This window comes from Adiantum capillus-veneris, chromosome 21 (genome assembly GCF_014529385.1).
Source record: "Adiantum capillus-veneris isolate H3 chromosome 21, ASM1452938v2, whole genome shotgun sequence".
Classification (NCBI taxonomy): Eukaryota; Viridiplantae; Streptophyta; class Polypodiopsida; order Polypodiales; family Pteridaceae; genus Adiantum; species Adiantum capillus-veneris.
The window spans coordinates 143,681,291-143,703,158 of NC_140951.1; the positions used below are offsets into that span (position 1 = coordinate 143,681,291).

The 21,868-nt window shown below is 41.3% G+C and overlaps 1 pseudogene; it reads left to right on the forward strand.

Moving 5' to 3' along the window:
* Positions 1-870: 870 nt before the first annotated feature.
* LOC147431870 (uncharacterized) lies at positions 871-1,571 on the forward strand (annotated as a pseudogene).
* The last annotated feature ends 20,297 nt before the right edge of the window (positions 1,572-21,868 follow it).

The following is a 21,868-nucleotide window of genomic DNA, read 5'->3' on the forward strand; positions in this document are numbered from 1 at the left end:
AGTAGGCCATTGATACTCTGGCAAAACATAGGTGCTGGCAGGTTAGGCCTTGCAGTGTAGCAAGGGAAGGTGAAAGACGCCATTGGTGGATTTAAACCTACAACATATGGCCCTGCTCCGGGTGGGAAACGACCAACACAGGGTGGGTAAAGAAATGGTCTCTGTAAAGATCCCATTGGGTAACTCCATGCACTGACTCCATCAGAGCTGGAAGAATGGATTGGTGTATTTGTCACAGATTGAGGCCAATGGGAACCATGAGAACGTCTCTTAGCCTCAGACTCTGCGCCAACAAACTGAGCTTCTCTCTCTTGGGGAGGTAAAGATCTAGGAGAAGGCTTTGATTCATGTGCCTGATCTTCACACCTGTGAAGGGCCAGTGATTCTTGATCCCCTTTGTTGGATATCTCTTGCATCTTCGAATCGACCTTGGGAGAATAGAAGTCGCCCCAACCCTTGCCAAAGCAGTCCAAGAAACCAAGTTATCCTCTAACAATCTGCTAGGCATCTTCGCCAGCACCTTCTGAACCTGCATTACATACACAAAACTTCCTGTTGTCTACAACAGCACAGCCAAGCCACACGAGTCAAAGAATCTTGTTGTTTTGCTGTTAATGTTGCACTTGCATGCTTATTGTGTTGCACTAAGGAATAACACCAGCAAGTGTTCACTAGTAGGCGAGGGAATGAAACAAAGTAGATGATGCATGGATTAGTGCTGAAAATGCAACAACGGTTTATACATTTGAACAGTCTTTCTTGCCCTTTTACATGTACACTTATTCTTCATATGTATTCATCAGGGCAATGGATTCCCACATACCCCCCCTTGGATCCCAACAAGAGGAAGAGTTTGTTGTCTCTCAACCAATGTTTACTCCCTCGCCTTATTACCAATTTAGTTCATCAACCCCACCATTGATGGCATATGCAATGCCTTCCCATGGATTCAGTGCAATTCTTACTTCTTCATCTCCAAGTCCTCCTATGTTGTTTGGGCCACCACCCATTCGCAGCATGCCCCATGTTGCTTCCCTTGGTGAAAACGCTTTTAAAAGCCCAATAATTGGCAAGCTTCTATTTGAAGAGTCTATGCAGGTAAACTCTGCAAAGCCACGTAAAAATGCTCGCAGCCAAAACCAATCCCCCAAGGAGGGAACAAGTGATGGGGATGGAACTGCTCCAAAACGAGGCCAAACTAGCAAGGCAAAGAAGAGGATGACCACAATGCAGATAAAGTGATGTGGAAGGATTTTTGAGTAGAGCACTTCATACACATTAGAGGAGGGATGAATGACGAGTTTAACAAAATGCCAAAGCAAGGAATTGATCTTTGGGGCAAGGTGGTGACAAAGCTGGCATCCATGTTTTTTGATTGCGACAAGGATGGGCAGGCATGTAGAAAGAAGTGGGCAAGGGTGAACAAGCAGTATAGGGAGGACAAAGCGCATAACGCAATTTCAGGAAACGATAGAAAAATATCATGCAAGTTGTATGACATAGTGGATGAATACATGCATGACAGGGCAAACGTGGTGTGCAAGAGTCATGCGTCCTCTATTGGGACATAGGTCCTGGTTGTTTAATTGATCAATCCTGAATTGCTCAGTTAAAAAATGTGCTTTCCTTGTACAAAATCCATTTGATTATGTTCTGTTTACAGTTTTGTTTTTTTTATAGATTGCTTGATTACAGCTTGAGAGTGGGTTGTCCTGTAAATGATTTGATGTCAAAGCCTGCCATTAATTTTATGAGCAAGATGTCAGCTGAAAAAGCAACTTTGGACTAATATGCTTGTAAGTTTTCAAAGTAGGAGCTTTATCTCTATTATTGTCACACAGAAAGCTGGCATAGATGCTTCTATTGTGTACATGAAAATGGGGGGGGGGGGGGGGGGGGGGGGGGGGGGGGGGGGGGGGGGGGGAGGGGCTGCTTTTTTCCGTCTTTTGGCGAGGTAATCTGCAAAATGTAGCGGTCTCATCAGCTCGCATTCTACTCACATTCTACCTCAGGCTGGTTGTGTTCTGGATAGGTTGCTCACATTCAGCACAGGCTGGTTGCGTTCTGGTTACATTCTGCACAGGCCGAGAGAGAGCTTGCATTCTGGACAAGTTGCTCTCATCATCAGCTTGCATTCTGCTCGCGTTTTGCACGGGCAAGGTGCTGGTCTGGTCTATGGTAGCGCGCGCAAGGCAATTCTTTTTTTTCAAAAATCCGCCTCCACGGTGCCCCAGTGTGACAGCAAACAAAGCCACCAATTTGGGGCGCCTGTTGGCTTGGTGGACATCTTTGGACACCTCAGCATGGCCGGGTGTCCCAGTGTGACAGGGGCCTTAGTTTCATAACTCTACCATTTCTGGCGGAGTTGAGTTGGAGCAGGATTAACTCAATCCGCACGCCCAAAAGCGACCAAATTGGCAAGGGTTAAGCCCTGCTCGTACGAAGAGCCTCTTATCCGAGGACCGAGTCCCCCCTCGGGACTAAGTGGCATGGGCATGGGGGGGTGGGATCTATGGTGGGGGGATTGTGGGCCGTAGATTTGGGCGCCCTCCCCCCCCCCCCCCCCCCCCCCCCCTTCCCCCTTCCCCCTCCCCCTTTTTCTTCTCTGAGTTCACTTCATTACAAAGTGGAGTGGCTTAGGGGAGTGGAATCCCACGCAGGCATGTGGTTGGAGCAGAAGATTGCAAAGCATGAGGTTGTGGGTTCGAAACTTGCACGCGAGGGGGTAGCCAACCCGCTGGATTTTATTTGAACCGCTTATCAACCTTGAGATGTATGTGTGCAATTCTTCATCGTCGAACCCATTGCCTTGGGTTCATTAAGACCCTGTCATATATAGAGTCATGGGCCTTCCGTCTTGGACAAGTCTTGGCCTTCTAAAAGAGGTGATACAAGTTATGTTATTTATAATGTTTTTGGGCTTGGTCCCTCGATCCTTTGGGAGCAATGGTGGACCATTGGATTCAAAGCTCGTTTTGAGTGATTGTAGACCATTGGACTAAGATTGATGGATAGGACCACATTGCATTCAATGGGTTTTCCTACTTTTCAGAAGGTTCTAATTCAAGCTCACCATTTCAGTGTTTTTCCTACTTTTGATGGAGTGTTCAAAAGATGCATTAACTAGGGGGCGCACACTATTTCTTATCATCGTATTTATTATTTAAGCTGGGGCCAGGGCTTGAAAAAATGTTTATGAATTCGGCTTTGAATTCTTTTCACCACTTCATGAGAAGGTGAAAACCATGTTTGAGAAGGATGAACTTGATATTTATAACTAAAAATCTTGAGATGCACATAGTTTGGGGGTGGAGTCCAATGGTTGTGTGACAGATGGCCGCATGCGATGGCATGAGGCCTTGGATGGTCATGCAAGTGTGTTGCCTGGCACACCACACCTCTGGGTGTGCTCGACGAGTGTCTTGTCCAAGTATGAACATGACTAGACCATTATATATAGGACTTTGACGATTTGGTGGCAAGTCCATTATCTTGCTCTTAGAACTCCTAGGTACCTCATCTCAAGAGGCTACGTGACCTACATTTCACTAGTTTCAAAGTAGGTGGCATCCTTGATTATGGACGAGAATCCACAATCGCAATAAATACTACCAATCTTAAGGCATGTGGGAAACCTCCCTTATTAAGATGACATCATTAATGAGGTCAAGCTCTGATTGCATCATTGCTTATGAAATATGCACCTCCCTTCCCTCTATAAATACTCTCAATTCCCATAAAAGAAAAAGTCTTGTTGTGCCCAACTACGTATTGTCTCTATTTTCTTTCTATCAATCCTCAAATATTGGCATCCACATGCATGCACATAGGCGATGTCCTACATCCCTCCTTTGCTTCTCTATGTAAGAGATTTGGAAAGAGGTAAATATCTTTTGCAAATGCAATGTTTGATGATTTTGTTGAAGAATATCAAAAATGCTTTGTCTGCATGCATTTATTACGTGTGTTTCGAAGCATGTCATGAGGTTAAAGATTATTAAAATTGAAGAGTAGTCAATTAGATTATCTTTGCATTTATGTAGTTTTCAAGTTCAAGTTTATGCTTGTGTTTTGAGTGCTTTACTTATTGAACAAATGTGAGTTTGTTGTTGCTTATGCGTTGTGCATCAAAAAGTAAGTATCTATAATAGTATCAATGGAAATAGGTATATACTACAAAAGCACAAGTGCAAAATGAGGACTTGTCCATTGTAGTTTTGGCTCCTAGTTTGGGAGAATAGCACAATTTATAACAATTGGCCTAGCACTCAAATTAACATAAGCAATCAATGCATGGGCAATAGATTCTAGATGTGACTAGTGACCTTTGTGGTCCCTCTCATGATGCCAATGGATGGTTGTCAAATGCAAGTAGAATCATTGCAAGCTAGATAAAGAGCTATCTTGAGAGCATCTTGGCAGCCAATCTTGTCAGAATAGCAATAGTAGCCATGCTTGAGCAGTAGGTTAAATGTGCAACACAAAGGGGGCAAGGAGGAGAGATGCAAGCGACTCTCAACAATATGTAGCAACAACAATATAGACGCATGACAATAGTGTTGGTGTAGTCTCAACCCTTCATGGAAATAAAGAATCTGAAATCCACAAATGGGTAATTGGCTATGCACAACACCGCTCAATTGTCGATAATATACCAATATAGAATGTAGGCTTGCTCGTAATTGTAGTCATGGTTCTCTCTCCTTGGTGGCATTCCATAGGTCCACATAACAATCAAATCATAGGCAATCTCATTTATTTCTTAAAACTCAGTAAAAGTTCAAATCATAGGCAATCTCATTTATTTCTTAAAACTCAGTAAAAGTTTCTTTTGAAGAGAGAGAGTAGGAAACTCAAAAGGATGAACTCTTTGACTAGCCAATGCTTACCTTTGTACACTTTGACAAGGGACTCTCATAGGAACAAAGAGATACTATCATTTAAATAAGAGAAAAAGGAAGTAACAATCTCATAGAATATGTGAATCTCTTGGTGAAACACAAACAAATTCTTGTTTTTGAGAGATATTTAGAGAGAAAGTGTTATTCTCTTTATCTGATGGCTAGTGAGAGATGCCAAGCCAACAACTCCCATAGACTTTCACTTGCAGGATTAACTCATTTTATGTGATAAAGAAGAGGAATAGACTCATTGAAAAAAATAGAGAAAGAGGATTTGCAATAGTTTTCTCATCTAGAGAGACACTTCATTACAGCTCCCATTTATGGAGGGGAGGTTACATTTCTCTCACACATCCTAATACTATCTCACCTAGAGAGAAGAATATGATGATTGAGGTAGTGAAAAGGAGACTAACTTCAACTCTCATCAATTGGTGAGAGTACAAGCCTTTTGTTCGATACTTTGTCCAACCCTGCGAGAACACACCCTTAAGGTGACTCACAGACACCACACCTTTCCTACCTAAAATTAAGCACATGCAACCACCCTTGTCCTATATATGTAAGGTTCTTTCACAAAAAAATCAATGAAATAGCGTGTTTTTGTTTAGCCTGCTGTGTCGACCTCTCTCTCTTTCTCTCTCTCGCTTTCTCTGTTGTAGCACACCATGGCTCCCTAGCCGCCCAACTCCTATCAATTGGTATCAGAGCCATAAGAGCCTGCCCTCGGCCTCAGCTCGACTCGAAGAAGCCCTGTGGGAACCGCTACCTGCAGAGAGGAAGGACGCAGAGTCGACCTGATGCAAAACGCACAAAGTTGGCATAATGGTGATCGCCCTGGCCTGAGCAGCATTTCACGACGCCATAGCTTCTTCCAAATTGGCCTCTACAGGCGACACACACCAAGTTCGAACAAGTGCTGTCTGCAGACGGGTTTTGTTTCGCCATTCTTGCTTTTTTTTTTTCTTTTTTCACACTATTATCAAACAGTGGCCACCCTATTTGGTCTTAGGCCTTCAGTCAAGAGGGTCTTCACACCCCATCATTTGTGCTCGGTGCTCGTAAGTGACTTTGAAGATTTATGTTCAAGCTGAAGCCGTTGCAAATGGGCTATTGAATGAAGTTCAGTTGGCTGCTGGCTCTTCTTGGTCATTTTATGCTATGGATCCACTGATGTGTTAAAAGGTAATTCGAAACTCCATTAACGAACATCGACAATCATTCTTCGCAAGCATACCAAACACGACCAAGCACGACCAAGCTATCCTTTGCATATTGAATATGGCATCAAAAGTCGACAAGTTCAATGGATCCGGCTTCCACACTTGGCAGATCAAAGTTAAAGGCTATTTGATGCGCAAAAACCTATGGAACGTGGTCAAGCCTCTCGCAACCGATGAATATGGCACATCCGCTGCAGTAACAAGGGCATTATCTGCTGAGCAAAGGAAAGACGAACAAGCTTTTGGTATCATTCTAACCTCCTTAGAAGACGATTTCATTCATTATTTGGACGATGTCGATTCTTCAAGTGCTCCCTGGGTAGAGTTAGAGAAGCTTTTCGGTGCCAAAGCTAAGTATTCAAAAATGAGTTTAAAAATGGAACTATATTCCATCCGCATGCGTGAAGATGAAAACATTGCAGCTTTAGCTAATAGACTGAAGAGTATTAAAACTCAACTTGTTTATGTCGAAGCTCCAGTACCAGAAGAAGATCTCATAGCCATTTTGTTGAAAAGCTTGACTGACAAATTTCATCAGATTGTTACTGTTTTAAAAGAGAAAGATCCGTTGCGCTCCTTTGATGGTATCATCAATTCATTGCAGGAAGAAGAACGTAGGGTACCTAGTACCAATTCTACTATTTTTCCCAATGTATATACAGTATCGAATACCATATCCCCTACCAGTTCTTCTGATACTTCCAGTGCATATGCAGTCACTAAATGTGTTGCCACAGCAGCTTCATCTCGACCATTCAATGGAACCAGATCTTGTGCCATTTGTGGGCGCAACAATCATCAGACGAAAGACTGTTTCAAGAAGAATCCTTGTGTTCACTGTGGTAAAACAAATCATCCGTCAAATAGATGCTTTCAAAAGGGTAAAAATCAAATTCATGTGGTTGAGGGAGACACTGAATCTCCAATATATTTTGTTGATGAGGAAGCTTTTTAGATCAACTCTTTTCATGTTGTTTAGTCAAAATAAATTGTAAGGGCTATAGACACTGCCACACATAAGTGGTAAGACCTCCCAAAACATATGTTCTCAAGTCCTGTTTTGTTACCACTTCTCATGAGGTTACTGGGTACACCTAAAACCCAAGGTTTGGTAGTAAACCAAAAACTCCATTTTTGGTAGCTAATTTTTTTACCTACACCCTAACTGTCCAAGGGGGGGTTTATCATAGCACCAGGTTATGGAGACACCAGAAATCCTTGGTTGTGAGAAAACCTAAAACTCACGGTTCACGAGTACACCAAAAACTTGAGGTATCATGAGTTGCTTGTCCAGTTCGGGCTTGAGGGGGGATTTTTGGGTACAAGCCCTTTGTCTGATACTTTGTCCAACCTTGCGGGAACACACCCTTAAGGTGACTCACAGACACCACACCTTTCCTGCCTAAAATTAGGCACATGCAACCACCTTTGTCCTATATATGTAAGGTTCTTTCACAAACAATCAATGAAATAGCGTGTTTTTGTTTAGCCTACTGTGTCGACCTCTCTCTCTTTCTCTCTCTCTCGCTTTCTCTGCTGTAGCACACCATGGCTCCCTAGCCACGCAACTCCTATCACACTTGTCTCATTGATGCAGTCATCTTTGCCTCCAAGCAGTCTGCTGGCAAAACTTGTCTATGAAGAGACTATCTACGTAGTTCCAAGGACAGCCAAAGTCCTCTCTCTCTCTCTCTCTCTCTCTCTCTCTCTCTCTCTCTCTCTCTCTCTCTCTCTCTCTCTCTCTCTCTCCCCCCTAACTCTACCCACTCCTTGTCTTGCTCTCTACTTCAATTCAAGACCGGGTACGTGCCAAAATAGCAAGAGGAAGTGTGTGTAGAAGTATAGCTATGAATCGGATGTCATCGTCAAAGGATGCTGTGACATCAAGGATATTGGGGAATGTTAAGGGTATGTCGAGGATGCCGGGAGGGAATCGGGTGACAAACTAGATGTGTTGGAGGTACGTGTAACGCTAGGAGATGTGGATGGATGTTGATGATGATGCCAGTTGCGAGGGAAAAGAACACAATCCAAAGGTATGTTGTAGAGATATGTTGCCCACACACCCTCGCTTCTTCTGAAGGAGCCACATTTGATGTCATATGTGTCTCTGCGTGTTGAGAGCACACACACCCTCTCCTCCTTCCTTGTTGTGCTTCTTTGGCTACACTTGCTTGCATTATTTTTTGGTTCTATCTTGCTTCGATGCTAAGGTTGAGCCTTGCTTGACTCCTTTACCAAAGCTTTTCCAAGCTTCTACACACAGAAAAACACAAAGATTCAATGTCTCTCTCCTCTTCCCTATCCGCACACACGCGTCACGTATGATTACGACCACATCGGTTGTGGGAAGGACAACGACAGGGCTAGGGCTTGAGAGCATAGATACAAGAGGGATTTCAAAAGGCTCCTCCTTCCTTGTTGTGCTTATTTGGCTCCTAAGGTTGAGCCTTTTGAAATCCCTCTTGGATCTATGCTCTCAAGCCCTAGCCCTGTCGTTGTCCTTCCCACAACCGATGTGGTTGTAATCATATGTGACGCGTGTGTGCAGATAGGGAAGAGGAGAGAGACAGAGAGGAGAGAGACAGAGAGGAGAGACCATAGATGGGGTGGAACCACACAATATCAGTGTGAATGTCTAGGGTTTTCTGTATTATGAGAAGGAGATGAGCAATGAGTCGGTGTTATTGTAGGGGGTGAGCCATAAGGGGATCAATCAATGGCTCATTACCCCAACACAGACTACCTCCTATGACGAAGCCCATCGATTACAAGCCATATGCTACCAAAATATTGAAATCTGACCTAATCACTCTTGTGTATTAGACTTTTGCTTCTAATTGGTATGATTTTTAATCAAATCGGATCAAGAAATCTCTCAAAAGGAGTTAATCTACTTATTTAGTCTGATCTTTATACTTTTTGGCCACTGACAAACTTTTTGGGCATATTCTTCAATGAAACTTCACTAGATACTTATTCTAAGCTAGATTTATGAGATGGTAAAGTTTCGAGTGATACGACAGAAGGTGGTGGATCTCAATCAGTTGACGCCCATTGCTATCAATTTTTCATATATTTTGGACAAACTTTGTCATTTAGACTTTGATTTGTAATTTCACATATGTAAATATTCATTCGTAACAATTGAATAGTGTAACTATGTGATGTTGCATATAGAAATCTACTTTACCTACTATTGTTGGAGAGAAAGCAAATTTACTTCTTCTATTTTGGAAGCAAACACATAAGCTAAAGCATCTTGGATACAAAAGCATCCGGATACCTCACCTCAAATCCAAGATAACCCCTCGTGGATACCTCACTTCAAAGCCAACAAATCTCTCAAAAGCTCCATTGAAGTAACAATTCAAAAGTTATACGTTGGCTCCTTGATTAATCTCTACTTCTATCAATCTTCATCCAAACTCTCTCATATTTTTTCGATTGCTTATTTATCTACATATAATATTATTTATTCTTGTAAATTTGTATCAGATTATCATCTTAATAGGGGGAAGGCAAAAATGCAATCGATCGATTCAGAGGAATGGTTAGTAGTACTGATAAGACAGAGGAAGACAATAATAGAAACACGATATACAAAGACTGATGAAAAAACCCTTGGGGGACTCAAGGAAAAAATCCACAACTTAATGTATACAACTAATATATTGAAATATCATTGATTTTTACAAAGAATGTTGTTGAGGAGCTACATTATGCATATCAATACAATGATGGCCTCAAAAGGATCAAGCAAATTTATAGCTTAAAAAAAATATTTTATGGAATAAAAGTTATTGAGTTTATCTTTGAAATTTTCAACCACTTTTACTTTGTTATAATCTAACTATGTGTAATCTGTAGAAAAATTTGTAAATCATACATCACAATATAGAAATTGTTATAATGTTAGAGAAATATACGAGCACGATGTCTTTGAAGACGATTCATGATGCCCATTACTATCATAGCTTTGTCATGTAAATATGGTTTCATTAACATCATATGCACATGCGCATTATGCACTAAACATTTTTAGTAGAAAAATTTGAGATAAAAAAGAGACAAACAACAAAGCAATTAAGTAAGTGATGGCTAATAGAGAGAAGCTACTAGAATGCGATTTTCTATTGAGAAATAGGGACATGTTAAGGAATTCCACCATCCATCTCTAGGCAGTTGCATCAAAATTGAAGCCAACATAAGAGCTCTTTGTATTAATTTAGAGGACGACTTTGATCAAGGCACCTCGTAACAATAGATATGAGAACGAGAGCCAAGATCATCGTGTATTGGACTATATTCAAAATACTGAGGCAATAAATTTGACAAATTGGAATGTGTTCACTCTTTGTATATTCTCCATGTTAGGAGAGTAGACTAGCTATTTGAGTAATACCATCTCTTACACTTGCTCAACCTTCTCATGGCTCATTTCCACTTGCTCATGGACTAGTATACCTCCCACGTGAAATAAATGCACACCTCTACTCTACTTAGCATACTCAAATACATGGAGATGAGTGGCCATCTATGTGTAGGTAAACCACAAGCAAGATCAACAAACCAAGAATACAAGCACAACAAGAAAGCTCAACATACAAAGCACACATGCAACACAAATCTGTATAATCACTCAAATCAAGCAAGCAAAAAGGACTTAAATTGTTAGCTAGAAAGAAAGAGAGGGAGAAGATGAAGGAAACTTATAGCCAAAAGCTCTCAAGATCCTTAGTTTTTCTCACCTCCTAAAACGGTGAGTTCACATTCTACAAGTTTTCTTTTATACCTACGGTTACAATATGCCCATTATACCATTTACCACACTGCATAGAAACTTCTTGAAAATATTACAAAAATGGGAATTTTGTAGACTTATTTTTCCCACTCCAGTTGGACCTTTACTTTGGTGGTTATAGCTTGCTCCTATGTAGTGTGTGACAATTCACTACACAACTTACCCTTCCTAATGGATGCACGTCCTTGGGCATTGTTGCAAAATAGTTGCACAAGTGTAGGTGATTGTTGTTGAGGAGCGAGGTGGAGGCCATTGGGAAGAGTCTTTGTTTTTTTCACATTGTGAAGAATGTTGGATTCAAGGGTGTTGAGGCTATAGAGCTACTACAAAATTCTCTTTGCAGAGTAGTTGAGAAGCACAATTGTGGTAGTTGATGACCTCAAGTTACTGCATCGCTTAGAAATCTTGGTTTATTGGTAGCATAGAGCCAACCCAACATCCTTCATCTCGTTCTTTAGTCCCGACGCTAGTCAACTATGCATTGACAATGCCACCAATTGTTGCGGCAATAATGAAAGAGATTACTCCACCCACATTGGGAATCTTTGCCACTAGGGAGCATTTTAGCTTGTCATTGACTAAGCATAGTCACATCCTTGCTTCTTCAAAAAGAACATAATGCAATCTATTGGGAAGCGCAAAAGCATGCTCCCTAATAACCAATGGCTTAGCGTAAGGCTATGGAGGATGGAGCCTTAGCTCAATCATTGTGTTAGGGTTAGGATTATGCCGAGAGCAAAAGCATAGAGAGAGTATATAGACACAATGATTATAGCCTAAAGTGCAAAGATTAATTAGAAAATAGCCTCTGATATAGGCTTGGTAGTTTACATCCATTGGCTAGAGAGGTTGCATCTTTTTCCTATTGGACCAAGTGATCATTTCCTCCATCCTAGTAGACTAGGGATCTTTCCCATTTGGTGCCACTAGCATGGGCTTACCCTAATAATCACCCCCTTAAGCCAATGCTTGGGGCAAAATACAAAGATGTATCATTAGAGCCTAGGAGTACACGAGGAGTACACTATGACATGAAAATATCGTACATGATTCATCATGGAGGTTCTCTTAACGGATTCATCACCCATGGTTCAATAGTACTCATCTTAGGCTCACAAGGTAGACCTATGGTAATACAAAAATAATTCATGTCATAAAGTTTTAATTCATTGAAGAAGGGAGGTTGTCATTGTCGCCCCCTTCAAGGTCGTCATTTGATCTTCATCTTCATGTTGTTGTTGTTTTGATATTCACTGATCCAAAATTTCAACGATGCAATCTTAGGGACCGATGGTGCATAGCACGCATACATTTCACTGTTTATGATGCTTGTCTATGTGCTTGTTGGGAAGGTCTTACCATATTTGGCAGTGTCTAATCCCATGTAAGTTTTACAAGAGGAAGTTACAATAAAATGACAAATTGTGAAGGAACTCTTTGCCAAATACAAAAGCACCTCTTCACAATGGTAAAAAAAAATTGAAATTTGAATATCTTCTCGTAGATCAGTTGCCTTGGCTTTGTAAGCTTGAAAGGCTTTGGATGCACTCAATAATTCGGCGTAGAATAATTTCTGATGCAAGAATGACCTCTTCACAAGAGCTACTCTTTGCGAGTTTTGTAGGTAGTGGGATATGAATTTACATTGAGGCCTTTGGAAATGGGGCCAAGCTGTGGGAAAATGCTTCGAGTAAGGGCCTAAGCCTCTTGAGCTGTTGATGGTGGGAAAGTATCCTTAGTAAGGGCCTAAGGAAAAACCGGTTCTTGGGCAATGAGGCCGCGGGAAGGGCGCCCTGAGAGGGGTCAGTTTTGTACAGGGGCCAAGAGCAGCCAAGCCTCAAGGGGTAGTCGTGCTCTGATGCAGTCGGCAATTGACCGATCGGCGATCACAGGCATCGGGTCAGTCACGTCGATTTGATGGCGCAATAACAAGGACAATATAGCTGGTAGCATGGCAGCAACAAAAAACGGCAGCGCAGTAGAATTTGAGGGTAATGTGTGTGCTGTGCTAGGTAATAATCTGCCTTGTGATTAGAGCACAGGGATGATGGATGAGAGTCAGATGAGCACGAATGTGATGCGTGGAGAGCTTGTCATTTGGCTTCCTACGTGGTCTTGCAAGACCAAAACAACTTAGATTCTTGAGAATTATATGCTTTCAAAGAAGCACAGTGTGCACACACACACACACACAAGCCAAAATTTTTGCAGTGCAAGCAATTACAGAGGTTGAAAGCAAACGGGTTTTTTCACACAAAATTGATAGCTTGTTTTGTGCAAATCACACACTTAAGGGCTCTATTTAAAGCTTTCAAAAATGCATCACACACACACACACACACAAGTTGCTCCAAAAAAAATGGTTATAGTGAAAGCTATGATGCAATGAAACAAGCTGAAAATAAGCACAATAAAGCGAAGAAAATTGCGCACACAATACAATAATCATGAATCTAAAAAAGCTAATTGCAAGTTTCTCCTCACCTAATCACCCAATGTTAGTGGAGCATGCTCATGCCTAAGTGGTAATTAGGGAGTGGAATTATTGAGAACAAAAAGACAATAGAGATTCGTAAAGTGATAGGCCTAGGCACAAAATCGTTGGCTCTGATACCATTTGTTGGGAAGTGCAGAAGCATGCTCCGTAATTACCAATGGCTTAGCAAAGGCTATGGAGGATGGAGCCTTAGCTCAATCATGGTGTTAGGGTTAGGATTAGGGAGATGGAGATAAGGGTAAGGATTATGCCAAGAGCAAAAGCATAGAGAGAGTATATAGACACAATGATGATAGCCCAAAGTGCAAAGATTAATTAGAAAATAGCCTCTAATATAAGCTTGGTAGTTTACATCCATTAGCTAGAGAGGTTGCATCTTTTTGCTATTGGACCAAGTCATCATTTCATCCATCCTAGTAGACTAGGGATCTTTCCCATGTCGTGCCACTAGCATGGGCTTACCCTAACGCAATCCGAGTCAATCTTCTTTGCTTCCACTTGGAGCACCATCTAGAGTTGACAATAAGGCACATGTCAGCCATATCACACGATAGGTACACTTAGCATCTCAAATGCCAGATATCATACAAGCATCATTGCAAAGATGACTTGAATGACATTAATCTCGCTTCATGTATATGGGCTCCTTGACTAATTGTTGCATTAGCCTCCTATCATTGAGGCCCACATAGCTGCTTATATTCAAAGTTCGATGAGCTATAGGTCCACTGTAGTAGTGATAAATAATGTTAGATTCTCATGCCCTTGCTACTTGTTGCACACTTATGGAAACAGTTGCAGTTGTAAATATCATGCAAGCATCATTGTAGAGACATACTTCAATGACATCGATCTTGCTTCATGTATTTGGTTCCTTGATTAGTTGTTGCATCAGGCTCGTGTCATTGATGCTCAAATTTGGTAGGGCCACTATAGTAGTGACATATAATATTAGATGCTCGTGCATGAAACTATTTCGGAGAAGCTCCAAGGGTGCACTTGCTGCTTGTTGCACACTCACAGTAGCATTTGCAAGTTCAACCATATTACATATTTCTCAAGCCACTTCTAATGTTGATTCATTGCGGCCACCCGGGACTATGGATGTGCTAGATTGCGTGCTTGACTACTTTGCACCTAAGAGATATTCAAGGCCACTTTGATGAGAATTTTGTTATTTATTATGCCCCTTTGGTTATGTCAACAAAATTGTTCCCACAACTCTCATTTGATCGAAGCACCTATGAAGCACCATTGGAACATGAAAGAGAGTACTAAAGCACACTAAAATCAATCTTGATTATGGAAAAAGTTACAAGGATAATGATTTGTCCCGTTAGAAGATTCTTTGATTTATTTTGTATATGATGAGCATATAGAAATTCCTCTACCTGCCATATGCTTTGTACCTTGCAAATGGTAGAATCGCTTGGCTTTCACAGAAGCAATAGAAAAATTTATATATCGCCCTATCGCGCATGTCTGAAGTAATCATCAAATATACCCATGCATGCCTTGAGTAATCCTCATTGAAAGTCATGAAGAACACAAACAAATTGAGCATACATTGTCAAGTTGTGGCATGGATATAATGTGAAATTATATTTACCTCACTTTTTGTGTGTCTTGATGTATGGGAGAAAATGTTATAATGTATGTAGTGTGATATGTGAAGACAAGGTCTACATTGGACCAAACATCACTATGCATATGCTACAACTTGTAAAATGCTCTCACTGAAGCATCTTTTGGGAAGGCAATATGTATGTTTTGCCCAATAAAAATCCCTCACGTACATATTTCAAACGTTCCTAAATGTGGACCATGTAGATGCCTTATCAAATTGTTGCAAGCATAAAAACTAGCAATATTTAAACGGACCCAAAACATTCATCACATATTTTTTGTTTGAAGTAACTTGTGAGTATAAAAGCACACGTGACACCTCTGCCACATATTCCATACTTACCCTATGCCAGAAAAAAACCACATTGATAACACTATCACCACAAAGGTTTCCTTAGATGTTGTCATCCACAACCGAGCCAATCTTGGCAAATGAAAAAACTAGCAGTAAATTCAACTTGCCCCAGCTCAAGTATATACTAACCACACAAACAACTAAAAAACTTTCCGTGAACAATGTTAGCATGATTTTCCATACATCTTTTGTAGGGCCCAAAGAGTTATTAACACAAGCAGCACTGTTTTTTGTAGAACATAATTGTCACTAGCACCATTATTATTAAGTACCACACTTCAAAAATCCACAATAGACATGCATGCATCATGTAACAATTAGTCATTATTGACTTGTCCACTAAATGGCCTATTTTTTGTCTAGCACTTATTTGTAGCTTCCTCAGTGAAAGAGAAGCGGGATAAAAACAACAATTTACTTCCTTCAACTTAACCTCATTTACATCTAACCGTAAAGACTACTTAATAATATGACAACTAGCCTTACATTTCATACAAAAGTGCTTCTTTTTTAATGTATTCTCATCCTTATCAACCTCCTCTGTCTAAGTAGTGCTTTCAAAACTCTGTTTTTTGGTAGAAAAGGTAGCCTCACCTTTGCTTTACATGCTTGCACCAAGCATATTGAGGTGCATTCTCATTATTTTAGGAAGAGACTCGATTCTAGAGATATCAATTTGCATGAAGTGCATATGCATGATAACCATGCGAATCTTTTCACAAAGGCTTTGTCTCTTGCAAAAGTTTGGGCTTATCCCAGTTTGTGTTATGATCATGTATCTTAGGGTCTAGCACTTCTCTACACATGAGCACTCAAACATATGTTCGTTACATCACTCTTAGATGATAATTTTTATCAAGGTTGTAGTACATGCACTTCCTCACGAAACTTGGTTCCAAAAAAAATTTGTTTTTTGTCCAAAAGATGTATAGCAAGTGGGATAAAAAAATTCAAAACTAATTTCCTTTTCTTGGCGTTAAAACTTCTAAAATTCTATCAATGGAGTTCTCAACCATAGCTATGCATAGGGCTATGAGGGCAAAGGCACCTTTTTTTTCTCAACTTGTATATATGGTCTTAGATTAGGCTATTATTGATGCAAATGCACATGAAGTACTTGAAGAGAGGCATTAAAATGAATAGCCTAGAAGTATGTAGAAATCTTTAGTGCAAACTTTTGTGAAAGTAGATTGGATGATAATATTTTAAAATTTTAACATGCCTCATGCATTTTTGCTTCTACTATTTCAATTCTGTGTCATTAGGTGCAACTTGCTTTGCTTGGTGACGCACAGAATTCAAAAACGTTTTGTGGATGTTATTGAAATTGAGTAAAATGCTATTATTGAGAAAAGTCTTTGTGTGATTTGCCTCTTGGCAAATAGTCCATTGGTACTAAGTGCATGTTTTAAGTTGAAATGTAAGTTGGATGGTATTGTTGATAGCTATAAGGCTACACTTGTGGCAAAAAGTTATCCTTAGGAAAAGGGCGTTAATCTTGATGTATTTCTGAGAGCTCATAATAATTGGAATGTACATAAATTGGACATAAAGACTGCATTTAAATAGTGAATTAGATGTGTATGTACTAGAGCCTCGTCCTTTTGTTCCAAGGTGGGAGAAAACAAAAATCTCCATATTGAAAAAAGTTTTATATGAATTAAAGCAAGCTCCTTGTGCTTGGTACAAGAAGATACATGCTTATTTCCCTTCATAGGGTTTTCAAAATTGTCCAACTAAGAGCACTTTGTATGTATGGAGTGTGGTTGATGACTTTTGTTGGTTTTTCTTTACGAAGATGGCATGTTGCTCACTCAAAAAAAATGAGACACTTTTTGTTGTTGATTTGTATGCTATTTTTAAGATGTCACTGTACATTAATTTCAACATACAAAAATAGTGTGATAGAGATATTGTTTTGTGTCTAACAAGTAAAATGAGACATTGCTACATGGATTCAGCCTTGAGGATTGCAAGCCTATTGTTACTTTTACGACGAAAAATTTGAAGCTTAGTCTTGATCAAGCCTAAGACTACTTTGATCTCTCCCAATAGGTTGTTGGTTGCTTTATTTATGTATGTATAATGAGGTCGAACATTGAGTTTGTAGGACTCAGTTGAACAGATTTATGCATAGCCCAAGGTGTAAGCATTAATGGAAGTCTATTAAGTGCATCTTTTTCTTTTTGAGTGACACTATACATGTTAAAGTTATCCCAAAGAGTCATGATTGTCACCAAATTCACATCCTTTTTTTGAGGCTTCCGACTCAAATTAGGTGGGTTGCTATGACAATTGTGTAGCTACAAGTGGTTCATGCTTAGTAACAAATGCGTATCATTTGAGCAAGAAACATCCTACAATAACTATACTTGTAAAATTGAGTACACTTGCCATAGCAACCTTCTACCTCATGAGCATGCTTTTTATTATAGCTTGTACATGTTCCAATAGCATTAGGGTACACCCTTATCATTTCTTGTACACACTAACTCGTACAATTTCCTATGTTGACCTTGAGCTTCTCCTATTCCAAGCTTTGTGCATGCATTCCTAAACCACTAATTTCAAGAAAGAACTATCTCTTATATGTAACAATTAATGCTGCTAAGTTTCTATACTCTTGATGAAAATATAATGTAGATTCATCCACCTCATTCATAATCTCCTCAAATTGCTTATGCAAGTAAGGTAAGCGACATGAATCTCATATCTAGCTTGATACAATCTAGCTTTAAATTGTTTTGCATGTGCATGTGTGAAAAAGACTAACGCCAACAAGGCAAGTGGACCTACAAACTCACCAAAGATGATCTTAATTAAAGATTAAGAGGAAGAACTAATGATGACACCACTCGAGAAGCCAGCTACCCACCTAACTTTGATGCCATGTCTAGGCTTACGGTTGCAAGATTGATCACAAATCTAGGCATAACAGTACATATTACAAATGATATTAGTGTCAATGAGCAAAGATAATGTAGCCCTAGACTAATGTAATGAAGAGAGAGAAGCCAATGAACTGAAAGGTGTTCAGATAAAACACTACCATACGAAAACAAGCAAGTGCATGGGTGGACTTGTGAGACCCCTCATATGAGAACAAGGCCCAAGAAACTTTGGCCTGCACATTGGGTGGTAGTTTCTTCACAAGGCATTGACATCTTCCTAATTGGCCTCCCCCATGCATGGGAGGGCATAGAAGAGAGTTGAAACTTCAATGCAAGGATGGAAGTGAGAGGCATTGTCTTGCCATTGTAACCCTGGCCCCAATAGGACATCAAAAACAAAAAAGAGAGCCTTTTACATAGATTTAAACCAGTCCATGTATACCATACTCTGCTTTTTTTCATCAAAAAGAGCTAACACACAATACCGAAACAAGAACTGGACATAACAACTTTTCTTCGCTTTTTAATTTTTTCCATACTTGCATGAGAACCAATTTTCCATACTTGCGTGAGAACCGATTCCACCTCTTTATTTTTTCTCAAGCTTTCAACCTTTTTACGGCCCTGACATGTATTGTGCAGTACTTTCTCTCTCTCTTACTCCACATCCCCGGTACCTACGCCCTCTCTCCCATTACTCATCCTCTGCGTCCCTCCCTGGGCTATGCAGCCTTACCCCGCCCACCTTAAGTTCTCGACACATAGCTGCAGCCCCCTTTTCTCGCTTGCAATACCCTTCGGTGGTTTGAGATTGCATTACCTGCATTCGTTCGCAAGCATTATCACTTATACAATACCATGCGCTGCAGTAAGACGACATTACATGCATCGTTAGCAAGCTTAACCACTTACCCACCGTGTTGCAGGATTATTGCTGCACTTAATCACTCGCTTTGCTGCAATTTTTTTTGCTTTCTCTCGTGCGCAGCAACCTGCCGCCCCTCATTCACTTCATTCTCTGCTCTCTCGCACGCAGCAACCTGCCACCCCCTTTCACTCACACAAAGTTGTGAAGGATACTCGCTCCTGTGTAGCAGCTCTTTCCTTTCCTACGCTAGGTAAGCTTTTAGTGGAGGCTCCAAACCCTGTGTCGCATATTTGCTACTCACTCTAGGTGAAGACCATGAGTTGATAACTCACAGCATTTTGAAAGGAGGCGACCCCAAGTCAAGGCCTCGAGCCAGTTGCAAGGCAGCGCCCCCATATTCAATTACTGAGCCCAGTTGAAAGGCAACGCCATTCATTCACAACTCCACTTCAAGTCTCTCGACAACGTGCCACCACCTTAGGCGGCCCAGTCCGGCCCAGACAGGTGGAGCTTATCCTCTCTCATTTGGTGAAGCTTATCTTACCAAGTGGAAACCACCTCTCCTGGCAACCTTCACAGCGTTTTCTTTTGCATCGGGTCAACGTCAACAATGCCCTTGCCCCAAAGTTTCGCCGTGTTTATTTTGCTTCTTCTTCAACAAAGCTCGACACGCACAAAGTTCGTCAACAACGCCCTTCCCCGAAAGTTTCACCGTGTTTCTTTTGCTTCTTCTTCAACAAAGCTCGGCGCGCACAAATTTCTTCAACAAAGCTCGATGCTCACAAACTCCTACGCTCGGCGCTCACACACTCCTACGGCGCAATTGCATTACCTCTATGTTGGAGCTTCTCCAACCCGGCACTACTGGCCACTCATCGACTGCAACGCTACAATTTTACCAACTTCTTGGACCTCTTGAATCTTCAACAAGCAAGGGGTATGATAGCTTTGATTAATGTCTCTGGATTAGCTATTACCCTTTGAAAGCTCAAGTGGAAACAAGCCTTTTTCCTCTCAAGGCAAGGTAATCTCCCTACCCAACCCTTTCTCCTTTTGAGTAATCCTTATGGCAACTCCTTCCCCCTCTTCGTCATCGACTTTGGGTTCAAACCTTGCCCCAATGGCAATAGAAGATAACCCCAATGCTTCGCTTCCGGATCCTTCCATTCCGACCTCCCCTATCTCCAATATGGCAGCCCACCCCACAAATCTTCTAGCGCCCTCATCCGCTTCCCCGGCCATTGTAATTCCGTTGAAACCCAATACCCTTTCTATTGGTAATTCTACCTTTGCCGGCTTTACCTCGGCGGCTAACCTCATCAACATACCCTCTCCAACGTCATCTATTCCCACCTCCTCAAAAAAGATCCTTTTTAGCTCTGAAGAAATCCTCAGCCTCACCGCTAACCTACCACTTGAAGATCTTGATCAACTCTCCCTTCCCGTGACAAAAAACCTCGGCACGGTTAACCCCTCCCTCTCACATCATCTCGACCTTACTAACTCTCCACAAACCATGCATGGTGGAATTTTCTCCAACACCTCACAAAGCGGCCTCCTCACAAGCCCTCCCCTTGCCGTCCCCTCCTCTTTTGGCTCTCTCTCCGCAAGATCTTCCTCCCTTGCGGTTGCTCCTTCTCTCATTTTACCCTAAATCGAAAAGCCCTTGGAATTCAATAAAATTGTATCCCTCTCTCTCGTAGAGTTTAAGGCCCTCCATCATAAGCTTAGCAAAGCGAAATCACCACCATTCTCATTTGCAAAACCTGCACTCCTTTCAAAAAGCCCCGCATAGCCTTTGTATGAAACCTCCTCGCCTCACCATGGATGACTCTCAACCTCAAGCACTCTTAAGCGCCAAGCTTAACGCTCTCAATATCCAATGCCAATTAGATTCCACTAAAGCTTACATCCAAGCCCAAGATTTACTTGTCAATAACCTCCAAAAAACCTTTGATGAGTACCGCGATCTTGTGGAAGAGAGGCTTTCGGACCTTACCAAAAAGCTTGCACCCATCTCCTTCCCAAGGGTGCAACCCGCGACTTAGGCGAATCAACTCTTTCTTTGGAAGCAAACCTCCCTTAATCAGCTCGTTTGGCCTCTTCCTTAAGCTAAGCGGCACACAATGCTAGGAAAAGGTCCTAATCTTCCATCTTGGAAGCAGGAGAGTCCTTACCTAAGGAAGAAACGGTGGGTGAATTGGTGCTCCATGAAGTCACCACCCAAATGCAAAAGCTTCTTTCACCCCCCCCGAAACAAGCCCTCTAACAACTCTCACTCAACCTCCTACAAGCCCTCTCCTCCGAAAGTGGTCTCACATAACACTCGACAACCTTTGAAGAAGCCTCCCCCTTTGAATAAAACTTCCCATGTAAATTTCACCCATCAACCCTTTAAAAAGCCCAAGCCAACTCCCCCATTAGGCCACCCTTGCACTACTTCCCCCTCCTACAATCCTCCTATTTTAACCACTCCAAAGAAACCCTGCCCTTCTCCTTCCTCATCATACATCGCCCTCTTACCCTCTTTACTCAAAACTCCCCATTACCCCCTCAACTCTTCCACACCACAACCCAAGCCAATGCACCCTAAGTATAGCTTACCTAAAACTTCAAAAAACTTGCGATGGAGGAGGGAGAAGTAGGGAAGGAGCACCCTACTTTCTCTCAGGTCCCTCTCTTTCCTCATATTTGGACCCCCCC